At 43.1% G+C, this 13368-nt stretch overlaps 1 long non-coding RNA gene across 1 annotated transcript; it reads right to left on the reverse strand.

Annotated features, from left to right (window-relative positions):
• Positions 1 to 718: 718 nt before the first annotated feature.
• LOC134471518 (uncharacterized) lies at positions 719 to 8453 on the reverse strand. The gene is made up of 3 exons (XR_010040969.1): positions 7901 to 8453; positions 5862 to 6001; positions 719 to 2035 (listed from the first exon to the last, which is right to left on the reverse strand). It is a non-coding gene; the product is annotated as an uncharacterized LOC134471518 (long non-coding RNA).
• Between the last annotated feature and the right edge of the window lie 4915 nt (positions 8454 to 13368).

The following is a 13368-nucleotide window of genomic DNA, read 5'->3' on the forward strand; positions in this document are numbered from 1 at the left end:
TTGGATCATTAGTGACTAGTTTTTTAGGTTTTTCTTGGTTATATATATATATGAAGCGAAGCACTATTCAACAAAGCTCCAAGGTCCGCACCAAGGTCAGTCAGCATGACTGCATTAAATGGTTAATCTGCCAGCTGCAGGACTATGTTGTAAACAGGAAAGCAAACAGGTACAATACAGGAAGTGGGAGAGCTAGCATAAGCCACACACAAGCGCAGGTGCTCTCCCCCACCTAGATTTGGAGATTCCATTATTCACTGTACAGTGGAGGTATGGTGTCTCCGCCAGGACCCAGCCTTCAGTGTGTGATGATGACAGCAGACAAATCTCCCAGACTGCTGGTGTCCCATCCCGTCTGGAGAATTATTCACTCAGTAAACACATAAAAGTTTCAGAGAGGGAAGGCCCACAGAGGTGGCTGCAGCCAGCACTCATTCCAGATGCTGTTGTCCTTAGGCCTGCATTGGGTGACAAACATGACCCCAGTCACCTTACCCACCCTAAGAAGTGCGGTTCCACACCAGCATGCCTCCTAGAAGCTGAGAATATCAGCAAACAGATCCCTAGACTGTGAGCACTGATCCCTACAAACGTCCAGAATCCTAGCTTTTCTGTGAAACTAGAACTCTCAGGCAGAGAGGCAGGAGGGTGGCCACAGCTCTGGACCCACCCCAGTTGCTGCTGTCTGCAGCACAGATAGAAGGACAGGATTGCAGCCTCTGGTTCAGGGCGCTGGGGCATTCCAGAACTAAATAGAACTTCAGAGCCTGGGGAAATTTGGGCCCTGTGAGCAGGGATAGGAAGGTGGAGACAAATAACCTGCATGAGGAAGCCTCCAAGCTAGTTCCAGAGCCCACTGAGATCACAGCAGTGTGAGCAAGCCGAGCAGGAAGTTTGGGAGAAGACAATGGAGTGTTCTGGAAGGTTGTGGCTGGTGGAGGACCTGAGCCTGAAACTTCCTAGAGAGAGCAAGTGTCCTGAAATTCAGCGCACTGAGCAGAACAGAGCTAGAAATCAACGGAGGTTTTTCCTGCTGTCTGACCCACCTGCAGTCTGCACCTACACAGACTTCAGGTCCTCTGTCACTCCCAAAGTATTAGGGGTGCAGCATAAGCGTGTACTCAGTTGCATGTGGGTTTGCATTCTGTTTGAATTTCTGCAGGCATTTGCATGTATCTATTGAGTTCTCTCACTAAGGATGATTTTTTGAGTCTTCCAACACTGGGTTTCTGCAGGCAGAGATAGCTATTTATTAGGTCCAACACACATAAAATTGCTCACTTTTCAGTTATGCTTTTTCCTTCCTTTTTTATTTTTTCTGCCTTCCCATTAACCTCTCAGACCTTCTCTCCTTCTACCCCCCCCCCTTTTCAGGCATAAAAATAATACCATCAAAATCAATTTTCTTGTGTTTCCTTTTCTGTTTTTATTTTATATCTTATTAACTTTTTCCTCCTTCTAGTTCCCAGACAATTTGTCACCACTATTCTTTCATCTTCCTGGGTTGTTGACGAAAATTTTAAATAGGTTTTAAGTAAAGTGTTGACATATGGTTGTTGCTTTGCATGCTGTTATTACAGGAAATAGTTCTGTGATTATGAAGGCAGTGACAAGGACTGAACCCAGCACAGTATTACCTCAGTTCATCAACAGAAACACTCAGCAAAATTTTGCTTCCATTCACAGACTCTGCATCGGGTGACAAATGACCCCAGTCACCTTCCCCACTCTAAAAGGTGGTTGTGGCTTCCTCTTGTTCAGATCGAGGTCACAGACCCATGCACACTTACTGTGAAGCTTTTTAGTACACACAATACTATACAGTGTTATTCAGTCCAGCTTGCCTCCAAAGAAAGGGCAATGAAGGTGGTAAGAATGTGCAGAGCAAGAAAAATAAGAATGATAATCATTGCATAGAAGAAAAAAATCGCAGAAAAGCACGAGCGTGGTGTTCATGTAGCTGATCTGGCCTCAGCAGACAAACTGGTGAAGCTGACAGTCTCAAAATCTGTTTTGAAGGCATCACAGGAGCCATCTGCATAGCAAAAGGAATAACGATGTTAACCAAGCAGAGGACACAAGTGCTGGAAGAGTAGAAAGATTTTTGTCAGTGTAGTTGGATGAGAAACAGCTGGCAGGGACAGCATTAGTGAAGCTGTGATCTGTGAAAAGACCAGGAAACGACAAAAAGATTAACACAAGAAAATGCTCCACGTGCAACAAGTGATAAACTTAAAGCCAGTAGAGGGTGGTTTGCTAAATTCTGCAAGAGAAGTGATGTCTACAGTGTGCTAAGATGTGATGAAGATTCTAGTTCTCACAAGGCTGCAAATAAGAGAACTTTTACAAGGCTATTGTAAACGTTTATGAAGCAAAAAAAGAAAATGACAAAACAGACCATTTCTACCTTGTCATCCCCCCAACCTGGGCCTTTTTTACCTCCTGATCATAGTTCTGACGATGACACTGATGAGAACTTTGAAGGATTTGATAACCAAAACGTTAGCTTGAATATTTTTTGTACAGTTCTTTACATCTTGTGTATATGCTCATGGCTTCTTTCTGTATAACACAGCTTGTTTCTCTCTGACTCTTGGGATTTTTTAATTTTTGTTTTTCTTGGGGTTTTCTTTTGTTTTATTTTTGAGACAAGGTCTAGCTTTGTAGGTCAGGCAGGCTTTGAACTCAGTATGTAGCCCAGGCTGGCCTTATAGTGATCCTCTTGCCCAAACTCCCCAGTGCTGGGATTACAGGCATGTGCACCATGCCGAGCCAGGACATCTTGTTGATACAGTGCTGTAAGTTTTGATGATTGTACCATATGATATAGCACTGTAGTTTTGTGTCGTTTTTTACATTCCACTACTGCATGTAAGAGTTATGCAAATAACAGCAAAGGCATCGAGTTGGAGTTTCCTTTGGCCATTCCTTGTTCTGAATATTGTAATTTACATGCCATGTAGAAGTCCTCATTTAGCAACAAATTCATCTGATGACATTGCCACAGGCCCGTAACTGGGTCCTTAAATGAGGAAGGTCTGTTTGGGACAAGGCCCGGAGTGCCATTTTCCATAGACAAACAGCTAATTTAACAGAAGTGGAGCTCTTTCACACCTTCTATCTGTTTACAATTTTGTGTGAATTATGTTTACGTCATCTAATGGTGTTTGTAAGAGTTAAGATTAGTCAGGATGTTATTTCTGCCCCTCCGGAGGTTCTGACTGGGAAGACAGGGTATAGTAATGTCTCAGCTCCTTTGAGTGGATCCATTTTCACACACGTGGTAGCCACAACCTGAGTTCAAAGTAACTGGACTTCAGGCTAATACTGAAACTAGTTGAAAGGGAAAATCATACTAGCAAAATATTTCTTTTTAAAACTTTGTTCTCTTTGAAGCTACAACATTCTCAGTTCCCTGACCAGGAAGGCTGTTTTGGCCAATGAGGCCACTATCTGGAGTCTGGCAGCTGGAGCAGAACCCTCTCCAGGCTCCTTGATGGGAAGGTACACCCTCCAGATTTTCTCAGAGTCTCCTCAGAGGCTTGGATGGGAGGTTCCTGGTTGATGCTAACAGTCCCCATTGGACACAAAAGAGGGGGAAAGGTTGCATTTAGGTTGGGTCATCAGATAAGTTAAGACCCCCAGGAGCCCCCACCCTGGTAGTCAGGTTATCAGTCTGCTCAGGTGAAGAAGCGCTTGACCATCTCTTGTTGGTTAAGGCTACTCTAAGGGAAGGAGTTGGAATGTTTAACCTCTGAGTGCCTCCTGAATGATTGTGTGAGTGTCTGCAATGGATGGTGAAAGCAGTGAACTGTTTCATCTGTGCTCCATGGTGACAGGACCCTTCAGGATTTCAGAGTTACAGAACTCAAGAGTCAGATTTCTGTAGTCTGATAGTCACATCATACAGCTAAAGGTGACCCAGCCTCTGTAATGAGGGTCTGACTAGGCTCAGGGTTTATACAAGTGCACCAATTGCCAAATGAACTTAAATCCCCATGAAGGGAGTGGCCAGAGCTGATCAGTGCTTGGCTGCTCACCTGAGGAGCACCTACCCTTTGTTGTGTAATTGGTCAAGGGTACACAACATGCACCATAGGGAAATAGAGTGGGTGCAAGTCAAAGTAAACCTTCACAAAAGAGGATTTCCTACTGACTGTGGAGTGTAAATGAAACCTCAGAAACTCCATGCCTTTTGTGAAATTGAATGGCCAAAACTTGGTCCAATCTGAAGGGACACTTGATATTGGAAGTGTCCACCAAGTCTGGAGAAAGTCACAGAGCCCAATGATGAGTGAGACTATCCTGATCAGTTTTCTCATATTGACTCCTGGCTCAACCTGTGTCAGAGCCTCCTACCTTGGTTGTACACCTGTGTCCTGCATGACAAGAAAGCCATCCTGGTCATCAAAACAAATCCAGAACACCACGCAAGAGGCTCTCAAATTCAACCCTAGCCAGAAGAGCTTTATCCTATTCTGCTGCAGGACGTAAGTCTGACCTGCCTCCTCCTTACATTCATCAGCCCCAAGCTACTCAGGCAGCCACCACAGCCTTTGCTGCCTGTTCTGTCTCCAAAGCCACAGCTCCCAGGTTCTGTGATGTTAGGAAAGCCTGATCCTGAAGTGTCCTGCTTATATCAGTGGAAACTGATATAATGGGGCTTCTTGAACCTGACAGCCTAAAACTGATGGCAGATGGTATGCTTTGGCAGCTGACAGATGCACTGACTTCAGACTGTTTGGACACTGGAAAGATCAATCCTCCCGCCATTGTGAGACACAAAGAAAATTGATTGTGTGGGACCATCTCAGCATGTACCTCTTCACTCTCTTTTCAGTGACAACAGCCTTCTGTTCCTCCTGACTTTGCAGCTTCAACAGATCAGGCTCTATTAGACTGGGCCCCTGGTAGCCCACCTTTGTTGCCAGAATTGGGGGAAAACTGTGAGCTTTTTTTCAGCTGAACATTCAGTTGTGACTCAATCTGTTGCTCCCTTAACCTCCTGAAAATCCAAGTCATTACTGCCACTGAAGCCCTGCCTGTGAAGAAATTCTGTCAAAGCAGGTCTTGCACGATTGGTGGACCCTATCAGACATGAATTCTTGTATGTGACCCCATCACACATGAAATCCTTGTATGTGCCTGAGTGCCCTATCCCTCTCCAGTGATGTGACCGCCTTTCCAAGTGGAGAACAATTATTTCTTTGCCTTCTTTGCCACTTGGGTCCTTTGTTCCAGACTTGATATTGACTCTGACTATACCCCAAGAAGAACAGTGGTGCCTACATCAGCCTGAAATGCCTGAGGATCATAACCCTGAAGTTTTGAGAGACTTGTTTCCAGAAATATGGACAGAGGACTCATCCCCTGGACTTGCTATCAGTTATGTCCCTTTGGTGATCAATCTCTGTCCCAATGCAATCCTCATGGCTGCTAAGCAGTACCCAGTGTCATGAGAGGCTCAGGTGTGCAGCCAGCCCCACATCTCTTGCTTGAAACAGTTTGGAATCCTGATAGATTGTCAATTGCCTTGGAACACTCTCTCCTCCTAATGAAACAGTGCAATGGGACTGGTCAATGCGGGACCCCTATGCCATCAACTCACCTACCACAAATCAGCCCTAGATAGGTCCAAACCCTTATACCCTCTTGTTTCTGCTTCTTCCTGAAGTTGCCTAGATCACCTCTCTGGATTTAAATGCTTTCTTCTGTCTATGGGTTACACCTGAGAACCAGCCATATTCACCTGGGAAGACCCAGAGATGAAAAGACCAACTTACCTGGATTCATCTACCACAAGGTTTCAAGAGCTCCCCCCCTCCACATACACACTTTTTGAGGATGCACTTGCTGCTTACCTGCCCCAATTTCCACATGCAGACTTCAGTTGCACTCACATGTAGGATGCTGATGATATGATTTGCAGTTCAAGTCAATCAGACCGCTGGAAGGGAACACAGGTCCTTCACCACCTGCTGGCCACAGGCTATAAACTCTCCTGGAATAAGACTCAAACATATCAGAAAGTGCATTACTTGGGGTTTGACTTGGAAAAAAGTCTCAGGCTCCTGGGCCCAGAAGGAAAAGAAGTCATTCCCTCCATTCCAAAGCCTGAAAATAAAAGACAGCTTAGAAAATTCCTGGGCACTGCAGGTTTCTGTCAAATTGGGATAAAACAAGTGCTATCAGCAGTCCCAGCAGTAGGCACTCCTATGTGAGTAGGCTCTTTCACACACTGGTTTATGAAAGAAGATTCGTAGCACTGGGAGTCCTGAACCCAAAGATCGGCCCTTGGGAGAGGCCCATCACATGTCTGTCAAAGAGCCTAGACTCTGTGGCTAAGGGCTGGTCTGCCTGCCTGCTCTCTGTGCCTGAGAGCACCAGCAGCAACCATCCTTCTGATTAAAGAAGCTGACAAGCTGACCTTAGGACAAAATCTGACACCTCAAGTCCCACATGCTGTCCTGGAATTATTAAATAGTTGGAGACAACACTGACTTTCAAATAGCTGTGTTACTCAATATCCAGGACTGCTTTGTGAAAACCCCCGACTCACTTTTCAGTTGACTAAACCTCTCAGCTCAGCTACCTTGTTGCCTACTGAGCGTGGACGCCCTGACCATGACTGGCTAGCTTTGACTGATGAGCTGCTCGCTAGCCAGCCAGATCTACAGATGGAGCACTTTTCTGATGCTGAGTGGACCCTGTTTACAGATGAAGGGGCTCAGTCAAGGATGGGCAACGTCAGGCTGAATGTGCTGCTGTTACCACAGAGGAGGTGCTCCTAGCTGGACCTCTTCCACAACACTGGTCTGCTCAACAAGCTGAATTATGGGCCTTAATACAAGCTCTTAACTGGGTAAAAGGAAAGAAGGTAACATTTATATTGACTCGAGGTATGCTTTTGCCACTGTTCACATCCACGGAATGCTGTACAAGGAACGTGAACTTCTCACGGCAGAAGGAAAACAAATTACAAACCAGGAGGAAATCGTTCACCTCCTGACTGCAATTTGGAAGCTTAAGAAGGTCACCGCTATCCACCGTAAGGGCCTAAGTTAGCCTCAGTCTGTGCCTCTGTTAATCAGAGATGTCAAATCTGTGCAAGAACTGAGCCCCATCAGGGCCTAAACCCCCACCAGGTATTCAACAAGCTGCACTTTCCCCTTTTAAAGACTTGCAAGTGAACTGTACAGAGAAAAAAACCATGCAGAGGCTATAAATATCACCTGGTGCTTGTCTCTGCTTCTTGTGGATGGCTGAAGGCATTCCTTACTAGAATAAAAAGGCCACTGAGGTTTGAAGAGCACTACTAAGAAAAAGAATTCCCCAGTATGGGCTGCCCCTCACCATAGGCAGGGTCAGTGGGTCTACATTTGTGGCATAAATAACCCGAAAGCTGACTAAAGAGTTAAAAATCGAATGGAATTTACATACAACATACAGGCCACAAAGTTCTGGGAAAGTGGAAAGAATGAATAGACTTTTAAGTCAGTATTAAGTATCACCAAGAAACTCAGTCACCATAGATAGATTTATTTCTCATGGGCTTTCTGTAAGTCTGAAGTTCACCAGGACCCACAAGGTATACACCCTTCAAAATGTTGTGTGGGAGGCCTCCTCCCATAAGTAGAGGTCTCTGGAGAGACCTACATCAGCTAGGTTGTACATCCCTGCAGGAACAATGTGCACAGGAAAAAACGTTTTCTCAGATACACACAAATATAGCTGAAAGATCAACTATACCCACAGACACACCTGCCCATACATATAGCCCTGGGGATGTGGTTTGAATACAAGATTGGAAAAAAGAATCTGTACAGCCCACCTAGAGAGGCCCTTATGTAATTTAGAAATTCAGCTGAAGATACAGCATTCTCAGATCAAACAGGCTCACCCAGGTGATTGCTGGAAGGTCCATCCAGATGAGTCAACTCCCCTGAAAACAGCACTGCAGAGACAACACTCTCCAAGCCTTGCTCTTGTCACTCTGGATGCTGACAGATCGATGCACAGCTGAAGCTTGGAGGACAACATTCACAGAATCACAAGTGTGACCATTTACCCCAGGGCCTCCCGTATGTCCTTGATATGGTGCCCTCCAGCTTGGTTCTTGCTCCTGTCCTCTTCCTGGCTGTGACTTTTGCCTTGGCCTTGTGGACAGTCACCCCAGAATGGTGAAGACAGCCAGTATGCTCTTTACCTTACTCGGTGCATGGTTTGTTGATAGGACTTACTGTTTTAAACTGTGCTCCTCATTTAGAAAAAGCCTAGGCCTGTCAGTTATGACTAAAAAGTGTTTACTGTTACTAGTGTGCCTGCATTTAGTGCTATGGCTTGAATTTTGGCTGTGTTCTGTTTAGCCAAGGAAAATCAAATAGACCCAACCCAAAGCCCTGTTGAGTTTTTCCTGGTAAATACTGACACCTGAAAGATAGTTCAGCCCAAAGTCTGGAATATAGAGGGCCCAGTAACACATGGATTTCATCTTTGCCAAATTATTACTTTTTTGGGGACCTAGAATCAAACTCATGATCTCGTACTTGCCAAGTGCTTGTGCCACTGAGCCAAACCTCTGGCCCCAAATTATTACCACTTTAGACACAAGGTCACCCTCTTACCAGAAAGAGTCCAGGGGACCCCATACAGAATTCAGTCCTGATGGCCTCTGATTTCTATCTGTGCCCTTGAGACAGATATGGACATACAGGCTCAGACCCAGGATGGAATATAACTATCTCTCTTGGAAATATGTGTCCATGGCCTCCTTTCAAGGGGCACCCAATGACACTTGAGAACTTCAGTTTTGGTGTGAAGCAAGGAGAAGCTTAGATTTAGTCTTTTTACAAGGAGGAGTTTTTACTGCCCTAGGAGAAAGCTGCTATTTCTGGAATAGTCCAAGAAGGTCTGCAACAACTGCAAGAGAGATTTGCTGTAGAAACAACACTGAAAAAGATTTTTTTGAGTAAATCCAGGAGGGAGAAATGAAAGGTAAAACCATAGTAGGAAAAACTTCTTTTTTAAGACTTTGTTCTCTTTGAAGCTGCCTAACTCTGTAACTGTTTCATGGCTCTGTAATTGCTTTCACAACCCCTGTAACCATGAAAGCATAACTGAACATGACTGTACCAGGCTTCATGGTCACTAATCTGGTGTTGTGACTGATGGTCATTAACATAGCCTTGTAATTGGTGATCTCACCCTACTAGCTAATCAGAACTGCCAGGCTGTCCTGTCCCACCTTTGTCACCCCTGCTTACGTCTCATCTAAAAATGCTGGCTCACAGACACTCACCTCCTGGCTTTTGTTGGAAATTATTCCAGCCAGGACCACCTGGGAAAAATAAAGCTCTTCACTCCCTCCTATCTTCCCCAGCTCATGGCTTTCTTTTTAGGTGACTTCTGCTGAAATGGTGGAAACTTGAAAAACAAGTCTATAGGTCTATGGAAAATTGATTTTTCGCCACAAAAAATTACTTTGATCATTTTCTAACATGCCAAAAATGAGTGAGCTAGCCAAGAATGGTGGCGGACACCTATAATCCTAGCTGGTCTGTGGCCACAGACCTCCTCCCACTGGAACGGCGGAGAAAGCAGTGGGTGGGATCTGTCAGCAGGTGCAGCCAGGCTTGCGCGACTTTCCTGCCTGACTGATTGCTCATTCGGTCACATGAACTGCAGAGGAGCATAACCTCCCTCGGGTTTCACTTCCTATATTTTCTCCCATTATTCATTTTCTTTCAATTAATACTGACTTAGAGTTAACATTTTTAAGACAAGTAGAACAAGCTGGGAAACAAAGTGTATGAGTATATAAACGACATGATTTAAGCAAACAGAAATAAGTGCAAACCCAAAGGACACTAAAGAATTTTTTTCCTTCTCCCTCGAGTACATTTACTATGTTGTGGCAAAACTGAGTCTGGGAAAGGAGCAACACTCAAGGCAGGCGGCAAGTCAGAGGACGGCCTGAGCAGAATGGTAGACCCTCTCTGAAAAACCACTGAAAAAAAACAGTGTTTGGAAAGAAAGGGAACAAGTTAACTGGTGGGACAAGAAGAAGGTTTTAGGACTATAAGGAAAGTTTCTCAAGCAGGATGTGGTAGCGTATGACTGTAATCCCAACCCTCCAGGAGGCTGAGCCGGAAGGATACTATTTTGAGCCTAGTGACTTTGTTGATTGATTGATTGAGTTTTAATTTTAAAGAGAATACAACAAAGCAGAGCAGAATAAAGCAAGAATAACACAGGATTTCAGAAAAAGACAGCAGGAAATCAACAGTGGCTACCATAATGTCTCTTGTTTTCTTCAAAATAGGTGTCCATACTTTCACACACAATAAGTTAATACACATCAAAATAGTACAAAAGCAATCAAAATACAAGAATGAAGGCCCTAAGGGCTTCAAGAGCAGACACTAGGAAATCAATAATGGCTACTGTAATGTCTCTTGTTTCTTCACAATAGCTGTCCATATCTTCATACATATTGGAATCAAATGATTGAAAACAGACTACAGCCAATCAAAACCAAGAATAAAAGGATTATTGGCTTTTGAACAAAAATGATAGGAAATCATCAATGCCTACCACAGTGTCTGATTTTCTTCAGTGTAGTTGTCCATATTATCGCACATACTAAAATCAATTCTTGTAAATTCTTTAGGTGAAGTTCCAAGTATATATAAGCATAGAAATGTACATCTATCCTTTCTATATTAGAGGGAAAAACAAAACAACAAATAAATAGCTATACATAACTTTCTATATTAGAGGGAAAAACACAACAACAAATAAATAACTATAAAAACAATGACAATGTAGGCTTTCAAAATGACTTTGTTGATTTAAACCCTACCTGAAAATAAACAAGTTTCAAGGGTCTAATACTCTCTGACTTCAATCTCCATTATCATAAAATAAAAAGAAGTTCTATGAATATTTTTGGAAGAAAAAAGTTTGAATCTCATATGTGTGATTTCACTAATATTGACATCCAACATAAGCTAGGTGTGATGGTGCACACGTGTAATCCCAGCACTTGGAAGGCTGAGGCAGGAGGACCAGCTCCAGTTTCAGGCCAGCCTGGACAACATAGTGAGACCCTGTCTCAAAAAAAAAAAAAAAAAGAAAAGCTACAGATGTTGATCAGAGCAAATCTTTGAGTTTGAGACTTTAATTTTCAGTATCACACACAGATACACGTGCATGCAAAAAGTTTGAAACATGCCAAAATCAATAAAAAAATGGACAAAGTATGGGAAGCCATGTTTTTGAAGATACTGAACACCAGTTGGTGAAGGAGAGTGAATTCTGAGTTCTGCATTAGCCCCATTTCCTGCCCTGAGAGCATTTCCAGGCTGTAGCACAGAGAGGGTGAACGCATGCAGCTGGACAGAACCCCTGCAGGAACACACAGAGCCTGGCCAAAGCAAGAGCTTGGTGCTCAAGTTGGCAGCATGGCGCTGGAGAGAGGAGAGTGTGCAGTAATAATTGCGGAGAGAAGGAACAAATTTTTCAAACTTTTGGTAAATTTTGATCACACACGTGAGACCATAGCCTGACCTCAAGTAAAGGACCAGCCAAGTGCATTAGAGGCAGTTGTATTGGCTCAGAGAACGCTAAGAATAATCACTGTCTGTCCCACGAGACAGCCAGAAAACCTCACCACTGACATCAAGGGACCATAGGCAGAAGGGTGGCTGGGGGGGGGGACACAGGGGCAGGGGGTTGAGGACGGGTATGCGGGTGCTGCAAATGATTAACTCTAGGCGGAGTGAGCATCATTCCTGTCTTGCCAAGCAACTGTTTAAAGAAAGACTTTAAAACATCACACCATTTCCAAGGGAAATAACTCAAGCAACTTTATAGCAACACAGTAGCATCTAGAACCCACTAAGGTAAAATTCACAGTATCTGGATTCCACTCAAAAGACACTTTGAGTGGATGCAAGTAAGCAGGAAAATGGAAATTGTCATCAGAAGCAAAAGGACAGATGTTAAAATTCACAGACTTTGTACCGTGTATTTCCTGTGTTCAAAAAGGTAAGTAAAGATATGGAAAATAAAAGCCAATCTAGAGATGAAAACTAAACATATGAAATAGACTGAGATTAACAGCAAATTAGACATTGCACAGAAAGAATCATGAGTTTAAGGCTAAACTGGTAGAAGATAACCAAAATCAAAATAGACAGTGAGCTGTGCACAACTTTATTTTTAAAGCCTCATATTCCAATAATGGCACAAAGCTAGAGCGAACAATATAAAAAATGTTTGAGAAAATGACTGCTAAAACATTTCCAAATGTGAGGGAAACTAAACTCACATTCAAGATCAATGAACCCCAAGAACAAGAAATATGAAGGAAAACCACACCGAGATAAGCAGTCAAATGGTTTCATGGCTTGTAAACAACGTTATAAAGGTTAGGATGACGCTAGATATCTTGCAGGAAACAACTGTACTGAGAATTCAATAATGCAACATTTCAAGCACTGGCAAAAACCCTGTCAATCGAAAATTCTGTGCCCAGAAAAAAGTACCTTTGAAAAGCAAAGACAGATTTACTTTTTGTAGACAAAAGCCAAAAGAATTCCTCACCAGCAGATCTGTAGAAAGAGAAATTAAAAGGAAGTCTTTCAAGCAGGTGGAAATACACTAGCAGCAGACACACTACAGTTTCCAGCCTGCTATTTCACTGCCCACACTTTTCAGAAGTTCAGGGAAAAAAACAAAATAAAAAGTCTGCAGACATTCTCAAGTATGGGGAGGGTGTTAAACTGCCTCCCGTTGAGAGCCATTGACTATGTACATGCCCTAGTTAAAGGCTAGAAATACTCAGATTGGATAAGAAACTGATTATATACTGCCTGTGAGATACATTTTAAAGACCTAAGTAGGCTGAAAGAATGTTAAAAAAAAATATGATGGTAATAATAAAAATGAGACGGGAATGCCAGTGTCTGGATTATTACAGTATGAGCTATGACTAAAATATATAGTAAATGGTAAAATTTATTGCAGTAAAAGACATTGTTATTAATTCCTCTCCAAAGATTCCCCTAGCTTTGAACACACCTATCTTGTCATTCTTGCAGCTTTGTGAATCAATTCAGGACAACCAAGCAGTCGTGACAGTACAATTACAGTGACTTACAGCTAGAGGCACAAATTAGGACTTGCTGGAAGTGGCAAAAATGTTAAGGGGTGGAAGTGCTCGAAGTGAAGATGTTTTGAGGGGCATGAATGGTAACGTGTCCCTCACTGTACTAAATTTTAAAAATTTAAACTTTCATCATAAATTATGACCACGCCTTATAGATTTTGTAGCAAAGAATATTATTGTATCATAGTTACCAAAGA

The sequence above is a fragment of the Cavia porcellus genome, unplaced genomic scaffold, assembly GCF_034190915.1.
Source record: "Cavia porcellus strain 051 isolate PalLab524CR breed Dunkin Hartley unplaced genomic scaffold, mCavPor4.1 scaffold_18, whole genome shotgun sequence".
NCBI lineage: Eukaryota > Metazoa > Chordata > Mammalia > Rodentia > Caviidae > Cavia > Cavia porcellus.